Source organism: Chiloscyllium punctatum, chromosome 41 (genome assembly GCF_047496795.1).
Source record: "Chiloscyllium punctatum isolate Juve2018m chromosome 41, sChiPun1.3, whole genome shotgun sequence".
NCBI classification, from domain to species: Eukaryota; Metazoa; Chordata; class Chondrichthyes; order Orectolobiformes; family Hemiscylliidae; genus Chiloscyllium; species Chiloscyllium punctatum.
Window position 1 is genome coordinate 9,210,032 of NC_092779.1, and position 13,138 is coordinate 9,223,169.

Below are 13,138 nucleotides of genomic sequence, written 5' to 3' on the forward strand. Positions count from 1 at the left end.
TCATCACCTGAATATGACCTATCTAAATGTCAGGACAGAGATCAAAAGATCAGCATGCTAACAAGTTCCAACCTGACCAGTCTCGGACACGGATACTTGCTGTTCACTTTGTATAGAGCAGACAGTACTGTGTGGTATGACGCAGATCTTTTTTTTTGCATTTTTTGCAGTGAAGACTTTTTTTGTCTCCCTTGACACTGCATTCAATAAGTCATGGCCAAGAACCTGCTCTCAGCCACACTTTGATATTGAATGCTCAAGCTCATTTTTATGTCCCTTTCATTTTTAGATTTTATAACTGTGGCAGCAGTGACTATATATTCAGGCATGTTCAGGCAGGATGGTGTTGAACGTGTTGATATGAAATGGAGCCAAAATTGACCAGTTTAGTAATGCCTGATCTGATTGGATAGTGGTCACTGTAATAAACTTGTGAGGCACTTTTATTGTCCTCCCAAGTGAGAAAAAAATTGGAATTTATTCCATTACATTATGTAAATTAAGGGTACCAATATCCTGATCTGGGGCAGGGGGGGGGGGGGTAAGTGGGGTTGGGGTGGGGGGGGGGTGGTGGGGAGGTAATTTGCGAATGCTCTTCAGGAGAGTTTAACCTAAATCAGCAGAGAGATGGGAACCTCAACTGTAGCTCCAGTGTACAGGAGGTTGAGAGTAGAAAGGTCAGAAATAAGGTTTCAAGGTTGCAGGAGTGTACCAGCAGGCAGAAGGTGGTTTCAAGTGGGTCTACTTCAATGCCAGGAGCATGCAGAATAAGGTGGGTGAACTTGCAGCATGGGTTGGTACTTGTGACTTTGATGTTGTGGCCATTTCGGAGACATGACACAGGTGGGACTAGATAGAGAAGGGACAGCAATGGTTGTTGCAGGTTCCGGTGTTTAAATGTTTCAGTAAGATGAGGGAAGTTGGGGAAAGAGGGGGAGGTGTGGCATTGTTAGTCAAGGATAGTATTATAGTGGCAGGGAGGACATTTGATGAGGACTTGAATACTGAAGTAGTTTGGGCTGAGGTTAGAAACAGAAAAGGAGAGGTCACCCTCTTGGGAGTTTTCTATAGGCCTCCAAAATGTTCCAGAGATGTAGAGGAAAGGATTGCAAATATGATTCTGGATAGGAGTGAAAATAATAGGGTAGTTGTTATGGTGGCCTTTAACTTTCCAAATATTGATGGGAAATGCTATAGTTTGAGTACTTTAGATGGGTCAGTTTTTGTCCAATGTGTGCAGGAGGGTTTCCTGACACAGTATGTAGACAGGCCAACAAGAGGCTAGACCACATTGGGTTGGTACTGGGTAATGAACCCGTCCAGGTGTTTGATTTGGAGGCAGGTGAGCACTTTGGTCATAGTGACCACAAATTCATTATGTGTACTTTAGCGATGGAAAGAGATTGGTTTATACTGCAGGGCAAGAGTTATTGCTGGGGGAAAGGCAAGTATGATTCAATTAGGCAAGACTTAGGATGCATAGGATGGGGAAGGAAACTGCAGGGGATGGGCAAAATTGAAATGTGTAGCATGTTCAATGAACAGCTACTGTGTGCCTTTGATAAGTATGTACCTGACAGGCAGGGAGGAAGTGGTCGAGCGAGGGAGCTGTGGATTACTGAAGAGGTTGAAACTCTTATCAAGAGATCGGTGCTGGGTCCTCTACTTTTCATCATTTACATAAATGATTTGGATGTGAGTATAAAAGGTATAGTGAGTAAGTTTGCTGATGACAACAAAATTGGAGGTGTAGTGGATAGCGAAGAAGGTTACCTCAGAGTACAACAGGATCTTGACAAGATGGGCCAGTGGGCCGAGAAGTGGCAGATGGAGTTTAATTTAGATAAATACAAGGTGTTGTATCTTTGGAAAGCAAATCTTAGCAGGACTTATACACTTAATGGTAAGGTCCTAGAGAGTGTTGCTGAACAAAGAGACCTTGGAGTGCAGGTTCATAGCTCCTTGAAAGTGGAATCGCAGGTAGATAGGATTGTGAAGAAGGCATTTGGTATGCTTTCCTTTATTGGTCAAAGTATTGAGTACAGGAGTTGGGAGGTCATGTTGTGGCTGTACAGGACATTGGTTAGGCCAGCATAGGAATATTGTGTGCAATTCTGGTCTCCTACCTATCAGAAAGATGTTGTGAAACTTGAAAGGGTTCAGAAAAGATTTACAAGGATGTTGCCAGGGTTGGAGGATTTGAGCAGGTTTGGAGGAAGAGGTTGAATAGGCTAGGGCTGTTTTCCCTGGAACGTCAGAGACTGAGGGGTGACCTTATAGAGGTTTATTAAATCATGAAAGGCATAGATAGGATAAATAGACAAAGTCTTTTCCCCGGTGTCGGGGAGTCCAGAACTAGAGGGCATAGGTTTAGGGTGAGAGGGGAAAGATATAAAAGAGACGTAAGGGACAACTTTTTCACGCAGAGAATGGTATGTGTATGGAATGAGCTGCCAGAGGATGTGGTAGCGGCTGGTATAATTGCAACATTTAAAAGGCATCTGGATGTGTATATGAATAGGAAGGATTTGGAGGGATATGGACTGGGTGCTGGCAGGTGGGACAAGAATGGGTTGAGATATCTAGTCGGCATGGATGGGTTGGATCGAAGGGTCTGTTTCAGTGCTGTATATCTCTATGACCCTATGACTTTAAGAGGAAGACAGCTAGATTTCCCTGTACCCCATGCCTCCTTACTTTCTGAATGAGCCTACCAAGGGGAACCTTTTCAAATATCTTGCCAAAATACATATACACAACATCCACTGCTCTACCCTCATCAATGTGTTTGGTCACATCCTCAAAAGATTCAGTAAGATTTGTGAGGCATGACCTGCCCCTCACAAAGCCATGCTAACTATATCTAATCATGCTATACTTTTCCAAGTAATCATAAACCCTGTCTCTCAGAATTCTCTCCAATAATTTGCCCACCACTGACATAAGACAGACTGGGTCTGTAAGTCCCAGGGTTCGCCCTATTCCCTGGGACAGGGTAGCATTGTCGAACAGAGAGAGACCTAGTGGTTTAGGTACATAAGTCTTTTATGTTGACATTACATGTTGACAGGGTGGTTAAGGAGGTGGTTGGCACACTAGCCTTCTTTGCTCAGTACATTGAGTAAAGAAGTCAAGATGTCATGTTGATGTTGTACAGGACACTGGGGTGAGGCCTCTTCTGGAATATTATGTGCAGTTCTAGTCACTCTGTTATAGGAAGGATATTATTAAACTGCAAAAGGTTCAGAAAAGATTCACCAGGATGTTGCTGGGAATGGGTTAGAAAAATAGACCGGAAAGACTGGGACTTCTTTCACTCGAGCACAGGAGTTGAGGGGTGACCTTGTTGAGGTTTGTAAATTATGAGGGGCATAGATGAGTTGAATGACAAGGGTCTTTTCCTTAGTGTGGAGTAGTTTGAAACTAGGGGGCATATTTTAAGGTGAGAGGAGAAAGATTTATAAAGGGCATGAGGGGCAACTTAATTACACAGAGAGTGGTTCATGAACTTCCAGAGCAAGTGATAGATTACAGTTACAATGTTTAAAAGTCATTTGTATAAGTCCATGAATAGGAAAGATTTGGAGGGATATGGGCCAAGCACAAGCAGGTGGGATTGGTTTAGTTTGGGAACATGGTTGGCATGGACTAGTTAGAGCGAAGGATCTGTTTCCATGCTGTGTGACTCCATGACTATATTTAATTCTTTCTTGAAAACATTCAATGTTTTGGTCACAATTGCTTTCTGTGGCAGAGAATTCCACAGGATCCCCACTCTCTGGGTGAAGACATTTGTCCAGGAACCAGGTCCGTTCTGCTCAGTATTTATTAGAGTTCTTTAAGGATATTACAGAGAGGCAAGATAAGAGGAAACCAGTCAATGTGGTATATTTGGATTTCTTAAAGACTTTCAATAAGGTACTACATGAAAGGCTACTGCATTAGAGAATAACTCTTGGTGCTCAGGGTGAAATGTTAGGATTGGTGAACTCACATGGCAGAGAGAATCGAGCTGTTGACTGTGAAATACTCTGTCCAGACACTTTGACCAGCTTATTTCTCATAAAACTCATTTACTCAGGTATTCTTACTGTATGACAGACAAACTAAGGTCTGGGCTTTAATCTTAGCTTTATTAAAACATATGCAATTTAAAGAAACAACATTTTATACAAATTAACTTCCCAAACAAGCCTGAATGTCTGAAAACATAGATACTACCTGCTCTGGTGTACCTGATTGGGCTGTTGGATCTAAATCACTGTTCTCTAAGTGTTTTACAGCACGAAGGTGGGTCTCACACAGAGTCTTCACCAGCAGGGTATTTGCTGAGGGAATAACCGCCAGATGTCCCTTCTTATCCCTGCCCCTTTCTGAGCCCTTCTGGAATGTTATCTGATTTCAGCTAATGAGGTCACAAGGCAGGAGTCACAGCACCCAATTAGGTTAGGCCAGGCCATCCCCGTTCCAAGATATGATTACTCCACAGTGCCTAGGACTCTGGATGAAACCAGGGAGTGTGTCAACGTAATGGGTCTCCATATTGTTCTGGCTGAGTACCATTTACGACTTCCAGGTCATAACGACTCTCCCCATTGTTCAATATGCAAGACAGATTTGGGCCTGATCTTCTTTGCTTTTGACCTGTGGTAACTTTGGCCCCTTTGATTTCCCATCAGACCTTACTTTCAGAAATTGTTTAGCCCATTTTATGTTGACCTATTTACTTAGGTTGTTGGCTACTTAGCCACACCAGTAAATGGGTAATTTTCGTTTTACCAACCGTAAAATATGGTGTACCACAAGGATCAGTGCTAGGGCTTCAACAATCCACCACAACTTGTTTAAAGGACATATGGATTTTGTAAAATGTGTTGATGGTACAAAGAAAGCAAGTTATGTAGACAATACAAAGAGTTTGCAGAGGGGTATAGATTTATCTATAGACGTACAGATAACCAATAGGTTAAGAAATTTGATAACAATTTGCCAGATTCATTATACTGGACCTGTAAATATGACCGTGCTTGAACAATTGATCCTAAACAGCCCTATTGAATTTGGCTCAGAACATTTTATAACCAATGATCACTCTGTTGATTGTGTGACTGTTTTGCTTGGTGCGGTGATCAAATGGAGTGAAAATTGGACACTGCTATCAATTGGACTAATTCAAGAACGTAAAAACTAGGAGCAAGAGTAGGCCATTCGGCCCCTCGAGCCTACTCCACCATTTGATACGATTACGACAGATCTCATCTCAGCCTCAACTTCACTTTCCTGCCCATTCTCCATGACCTTTCAACCATTCAAAATAAAATCTGTCCATCTCGTCCTTGAATTTACTCAATGTCCCAGCATGCATCGTGCTCTGGGATGTGAATTCCACAGATTCATGACCCTTTGAGAAAACTAATTCCTCCTCATCTCCGTTTTAAATCTGCTGCCCATTATTGGAAAACTATGACCTCTTGTTCTTTATTGCCTGACATGAGAAAGCATCATTTTTACATCTATTTTGTCAATTCATTAACTGTCTCTTACATCTCAATCAAATCTCTTGTTATTCTTCTAAATGCCAGAGGGTGTAGGCCTATACTGTCTCTTTATAAACAAAGCCGCTCAGCAGAGTGAGCAGCTCTCACGCAGGAGCCGTCGGTTTGATTACAGGTGGGTAGCCTGGTAGTAACACCTTCACCTATGTGTCACCTCTGGGTTCAGGGTCCACATGGAGGGTTGGCACACTGAGCTGAGCTGTCACTGTGTTCTAGTGAGGAAGTGTTGCTTTGTTGAAGGTGCTGCTTTTTGAATGTGCTGTTAAACTGAGACCATTTCTTCCTTCTTAAATGGTTCAACAGATCCCATGATCCCATAGAAGAGCAGGGAGCCCCCCCCATTGGCTTGGCCAATGTCTTTCGCTAAATTGACATCACCAAATACAATTATCTGATCATTACTGCAATGCTGTTTGTGGGACCCTACTGTCTGCAAATTGGATGCTAGAATTTCTACCTGAGAACAGTAAAAACACTTCAAAAATATTCCACTGACTGTGAAGTGTTTTGGGACTTACTGAATTTACAAGAGGTGCTATATAAATGCAAGTGCTTTTTACTGTGTTTCAAACTGTTGGTCAATACTTTACTCACTGCTGATATTGTGGGGGTGAATAAGCAACACATTCTACATCTCTCCAGATGACTTTTCAATTGACATCACTCAGCATTACCTGTTCCGTTTTGCGCAGAATTAGGTGTTGTGTCCTGATGTGGTAGAACATAGAACAGTACAGCACAGTATGGGCCCTTCAGCCCACGTTGTTGTGCAGAATATTTATCTTAATCTAAGATCAACCGAACCTATACACCCCTCAATTTACTGCCCTCACTCTGCTTGTCCAGCAGTCGCTTAACTGTCCCTAATGTCTGTGACTCTACTACCACCACTGGCAGTGCATTCCACGTACCCACCACTCCCTGTGTAAAGAACCTACCTCTGCCATCTCCCCTGTACCTTCCTCCAATCACCTTTCGTGACAGCCGTTCCTGCCCTGGTGAAAAGTCTCTGGCTATCTACTCTATCTATGCCTCTCATTATCTTGTACACCTCTATCAAGTCACCTCTCTTCTTTCTTCTCTTCAGTGGGAAAAGCACAAGCTCACTCAACCTCTCTTCATAAGACAAGCCCTCCAATCCAGGCAGCATCTCCTGGTAAATCTTCTCCACACCCTCTCTGAAGCATCTACATCCTTTCTATAAAGAGGCGACCAGAACTTGACACAATATTTCAAGTGTGGTCTAACCAGGGTTTTATAGAGCTGCAGCAAATCCTCAAGGCTCTTAAACTCAATCCCCCTGTTAATGAAAGCCAACACACCATACACCTTCTTTACAACCCTATCAACTTGGGTGGCAACTTTGAGGGATAAATATACGTAGACCCTAAGATCCAGTTGCTCCTCCACACTGCCAAGAATCCAGTCTTTAACCCTGTATTCAACATTCAAATTCAACCTTCCAAAATGAATCACTCTGCATTTATACAAGTTGAACTCCATCTGCCACTTCTCAGCTCAGCTCTGCATCCTGTCAATGTCTTGTTGTAACCTGCAACAGCCCTCGACACTATCTTTAACACCACCGACCTTCATATCATCGGCAAACTTACTAACCCACCCTCCCACTTCTTCATTCAAGTCATTTATAAAAACTACAAAGAGTTGAGGTCCAAGAACAGATCCCTGCAGGACACCACTGACCAATTAAGGAAAGCATACCAAATGCCTACTTCACTATCCTGTCTACCAGTGACTCCATTTTCAAGGAACTATGATCCTGAAATAAAGTATGAAATAAAAACGGAGAATGCTGGAGAAACTCAGCAGGTTTGGCAGCATCCATGAAGAGAGAAAGAGTTAATATTTTGAGTCTGGTATGACACTACTTCAAAACAGCTTTTGAAAATTAGCATGCTTTGGATGGTTGTATAGTGTGTTAGAATGTTTCTAGCTGATTTTCATTTCTTTTACTTGTATTTCTGTATGAATTCTGCAGTTTTTAATTGAATTGCAAAAATGACTTGTGGACGTTTTGGACAGCTTGTGGTAAAATGAATGGAACAGTCCAAGAAATTTTGTTTACTTTTGAGGCTTGGTCTAGAGCCTTGATTAAAAGGTTCTACTAGGTACAGAGGGACCAGGAAGAACCTTGTATTTAAACATATAGCCGAGGTTGACTATTAACATGGTCAGTTTCTGGGAATTGGTTCTGGCAAGTCTGGAAGAGACCTATGTTAAAGCAGATAGCAGTTGCTGAATGGTAACTGAGGCCTTGGAATCAAACTATCAGGGACGAACCAGAATGAATGTTGTTTTTGAAATGTGTTTTCTGAGAGATGTTTCTGGCCTGCTGCTCAGGCATCATGGAAATTTGAAAGCTCCCTGTCAAATCTGCTACTCAAGCATCCAGAAGCGTAGAAAGCTGAGTTAGAAGGCATGCTGCCTTTGCCTGGCAGAACATAGAAGGTGACCCTGATCAACGGTTCAGAAAAAAAAAGTCCACATTTACACCTGTGCACCAATGCATGGTGAAAGCTAATTAAATAATTTGGCCAGTTTTGTCATTTTCTGTGTCAACTTTGTGTCTTGTTTCAAGAAGCTTTATTTTTTGTGAATTCACGGAGAGGCTGCTACAGGCCTCACTATCTCACAGCACTCTCTCAAGCCGAACAGGCAGCCTATACCTTTACAATGATACAATGCTTACATTCCTCAATTTACAATAATTCAAGATAAAGATAAGCACAGTGCAGCTATCGCCTTTGTTCTTTGATGTTGCTCAAGGACAGAGAAAATAATGAGCTCAAGGTATATTTATAGATATTTATATTTCATCAAATTGTAATTACACAACCGCAGGCTTTATCTCTAGCAGTATTTTTCCACTAAAGCTGAGATCCTGAGAATAGAAGATACCTTTTCCCTTGGTCAAGTATCACCTCATGCAGTAGTATGCCAAGTTTTTAAAACTTGCACATTCTGTTATTTAGCTCTTAACTGTGTTTGTGTCAGTCTGACATTTGAGTGAATGAGGGCTGAAAACAAATGTTTCAGGTTTAAGGCACAGATATTAATCAGCTTACTATATTATTTAATTTTCTGTCTACTAAAGTTATTGGGTATCAGGTAAATAGATAAGATTTTTGTTTAATGTACAAAACCATTGTCTGGGAATAAATTATTCACAAAGTCTGGTTAAGAACCTGTTTAATTTTGCAGTGTTGGAAATAAAGAGGTAGAAAGGCTAATTGGGGCTCAGTTGTCTGTCTCTGTGTCATAGCAAATGTTACAGAAACAAGTAATAACTTGCTAAAACAAAAGCTTTCATTCATTAAGAAAATCAGTCCACAAATGGCAGGTAAAATTTATTCAAAGCATTTTTTAAAATATGAGGTAACAAGGGAAAATATCCCCTTGCTGAAGTGCTGACCCAATTAGATAAGAAATTTTTCTTTATTCTTTGGTCTGGAGGCTAATATAAGCAAGACCACAGGGATGACAGATTTCTTTCATCGACTGGGAGTTTGGTCGTGGGATGTGCATGTTGCTAACTCAGTAGCAGTTCTGAAGAAGAGCCATAGGACTTGAAGCATTAACTCTGTTTCTTTCTTCACAGCTGAAGCCAAACCTGCTGAGTTTCTCCAGGACTTTCTGTTTTTGCATGTTTCAGATGTCCAGCATCCAGTTTTTTAGCTTTATTTTAGGAAGATTGAATGTTACAGTCTCAATATATTTATCCAAATAACATGCAATCAAGTTCACACATCCTCTGTAACCATCAGCTTTCCCGACCTAGATCTGAAATGGACTGCTCAATGACTTATTCAGGATGTAATTTCCATATACTCTATTCTGGTTATTAGTAATGGTTCCACCTTATGCTTTGCTGCATGTAGTTGTTTATACTGTTTTCATTACAGTGCTTATTGGAATGTGAGTCAGCCAGTGAAAACAGTGCTTGGTGCTGGTACAGACTTTATACTGAGCAGAGCTTGTAATCTTTCAGAGAAAGCTAAATCACAGAATTACAGAATTGTTACGGTGTAGAAGGCAGCCAACTGATCCATTAAATCTGCAACTATCCAGCCACTCCACCAACCTGCCAATTTTTTAAAAAAATTCTGCACTGTCCTCACAGTTTATAATGCTTCCAAGTTTTACATTGTCTCCAAACATTGAAATTGCCCCCTGCAGACCAAGATATAGGTCATTAATATAGATATCAGAAAAAGCAAGGGTTCCAATCCTGAGCATTTTAACTTGGTGCCAACCTCTGTCTTTTCCTCATAACCCTGGCCATTGTTCCATTTTAAATAATCATTCAGTTCCCTCTTGAATGTCTCAATTGAACCTGCCTCCCTCACATTTTCAGGCAGTGAATTCTAAACCCTAATTTCTTCTCACGTCACATTTACATCTTTGGCAAAACCATGTAAATCTGTGGCCTCTTGTCCTTGATACTTTTATGTGTATTTCTCCCTATCCACTCTGCCTGTACTTCTCATGATTTAGAACACTTCCATTGTACCTCATTTTAGCTTTCTCCCCTGTAAGAAAAACTGTCCAAACGTCCCCAAGCTATCCTCATAGCTGAACTGTCTCATCCCTGGAACTATTTTCATAAATCTCTTCTGCATTCTCTCCAATGCACCTTCCCAGTGGTATGGTGCCCAGGACTCTACTCAGTATGTCTCAGGAAAAGGAGAATATTGCAGAGGAGAAGAGTGAATTACAGGCTGTTAGACTAGAAAGGATTGAAGTTAGTAAGAAGGAGGTGTTATCAATTCTAGAAGGTGTGAAAGTAAACATGTCCCCTGAGCCGAATGGGATTTATCCAAAGATTCTCTGGGAAGCTAGGGAGGAGATGCTGCAGCCTTTGACTTTGATCTTTGAATCATCATAGTCTACAGGTTTAGTACCAAAGGACTGGAGGATTGCAAATGTTGTGCCCTTGTTCAAGAAGGGCAGTAGAGATGACCCAAGTAATTATAGACCAGTGAGCCTTATGTCTGTTGTACGAAAAGTTTAGGAAAGGATTATTAGAGATAGGATTTATATTCATCGAACAAGCAACAATTTGATTTCAGATAGTCAACATGGTTTCGTTAAGGGCCGGTAGTATCTCACTAACCTCATTGAGTTTTTTGAGAAGGTGACCAAACATGTGGATGAGGGTAGGACAGTTGACATGGAATACTTGGACTTTAGTAAAGCCTTTGATAAGGTTCCACATGGTAGACTATTGGGGAAAATGCAGAGTCATGGGATTGAGGGTGTTTTAGCAGCTTGGATTAGAAACTGGCTTTCCGTAAGAAGGCAGTGAGTGGTGGTTGATGGAAAATGTTCAGCCTGGAGTCCGGTTACTAATGGTGTGCCATAAGGATCTGTTTTGGAACCACTCCTGTTTGTCATTTTTATAAATGACTTGGACACAGACATAGGTGGATGGGTCAATAAGTTTGCAGATGACACTAAAGTCGATGGAGTGGTGGACAGTGTGGAAGAATGTTACAGGTTGCAGGGGGACTTGGATAAACTGCAGAATTGGACTGAGAGGTGGCATATGTAGTTCAATGCAGCTAAATGTGAGGTGATGCGCTTTGGGAAGAATAACGGGAAGGCAGAGTACTGGGTCAATGGAAAGATTCTTGGTAGTGTGGATGTGCAGAGGGATCTTGGTGTCCATGCACATAGATCCCTGAAAGTTGTCACCCAGGTGGGTAGTGTTGTTCGGAAGGCAGACGGTGTGTTAGGTTTTATGGGTAGAGGGATTGTGTTCCGGAGCCGTAATGTCATGCTGCAACTATACGCAACGTTAGTGTGGTCTCACTTGGAATATTGTGTACAGTTCTGGTTGCCCCATTACAGGAAGGATGTGGAAGCATTGGGAAATTTGCAAAGGAGGTTTACCAGGATGTTGCCTGGTCTGGAGGGAAGGTCTTATGAGGAAAGGTTGAGGGATTTGGGTCTGTCCTCACTGGAGAGAAGAAGGCTAACAGGGGATTTAATAGAGACATACAAGATGATCAGAGGATTAGATAGGGCGGACAGTGAGGGTCTTTTTCCTAGGGTGATAACATCAGCTTGTACGAGGGGGCATTGCTGCAAATTAAGGGGTGATAGATTTAAGGCAGATGTCAGAGATAGGTTCTTTACTCAGAGAGTGGTAAGGGCGTGGAATACCCTGCCTGCTAATGTAATCAACTCAGCCACATTAGGAGCATTTAAACAGTCGTTGCATAAGCATATGGATGATGATGGGATAGCGTAGGAGGATGGGCTTAGATTAGTTCACAGGTCAGCGCAACATTGAAAGCTGAAGGGCCTGTTTTGCACGTAATGTTCTCTGTTCTATGAAGTCTATAGAGTATTTATAGGTTCATCATAATCTCCTTGCTATTGTAAATGTCCTTATTAATGAAGTCTAGAATACTGCATACTTTATTACCTGGTCTCTACTTGTCTTGAAACACTGAATGACTTGCATACATATACACCCAGATCTGTTCCTGCACACCCTTTAGAATACTGACCTTAATTTTATACTGACTTTCCATGCTCCTTCCACTAAACTACCTCATAAATCTCTGCACTGAACTTCATCTGCTTCCTATACATTTATTCCATCAACCTGTCAATGTTTTGTTGAAGGTCTATACTGTTCACCTCAAAGTTCACAATCCTTCAAAGTTTTGTCATCTGTAAGCTTTGAAACTGTCCCCTGCATATTATTAACATATACCAGGAAAAGCAAGAGCTGTGCAGTAACACTACAAACCTTCATCTTTGGTGAAAAATACCTATTAATCAATGCTCTGTTTCCAAACAACTAGATTCTGTACCCACATTGCCTCTTGTCCCTTTTATTCCATGGGTATAACTTTCCTCACATTGTTCCTCACTGTTGCGTGACACAGTATTGAAAGCCTTTGAAAATCCACGTACACGACATCAACCCTCTCAGCTACCTCTTCAAAAAACACTAGCAAGTTAGTTCGACGCGCTTTTACCTTTTCCCTTAATTCATTCATGGGGTATCAAGGCTTGGCCAACATTTATTGTCCATCTCTAATTACCCAGAGGGCTGTTATAAGTCAACCCCATTGCTGTGGGTCTGGAGTCACATGTAGGCCAGATCAGGTAAAGATGGCAGTTTCCTTCCCTAAAGAACATTAGTGAACCAGGTGGGTTTTTCCTGACAATCAACAATGGATTCATGGTCATCATTAGATTATTAATTCCTGATTTTAATTGAATTCAAATTCCAACATGGTGGGATTTGAAGCAAGTCCCCAGGGTCTCAGGATTAACACTCAGTAAGGATTTCACTAGATGATTGCTTCCCTTTGCCTTCACAGCTCCTGTACTAATTTTTCTGAATTAATTATACATTACCATTTGACTATTCGTTTGTCACCAAATGAATGAATAGTCCTAAAGGCATTTGTAATATTTTGTAACACTTTGAATGAAAGCTGAGGTCAATGTACCTCCAGCCATTCCAATTATCAATTAAAATTAGTGCTAAATAGTGAGAAGTGTGAACAAGAATGTTCCCAGATTTAGAGTTCTCCTCCTCA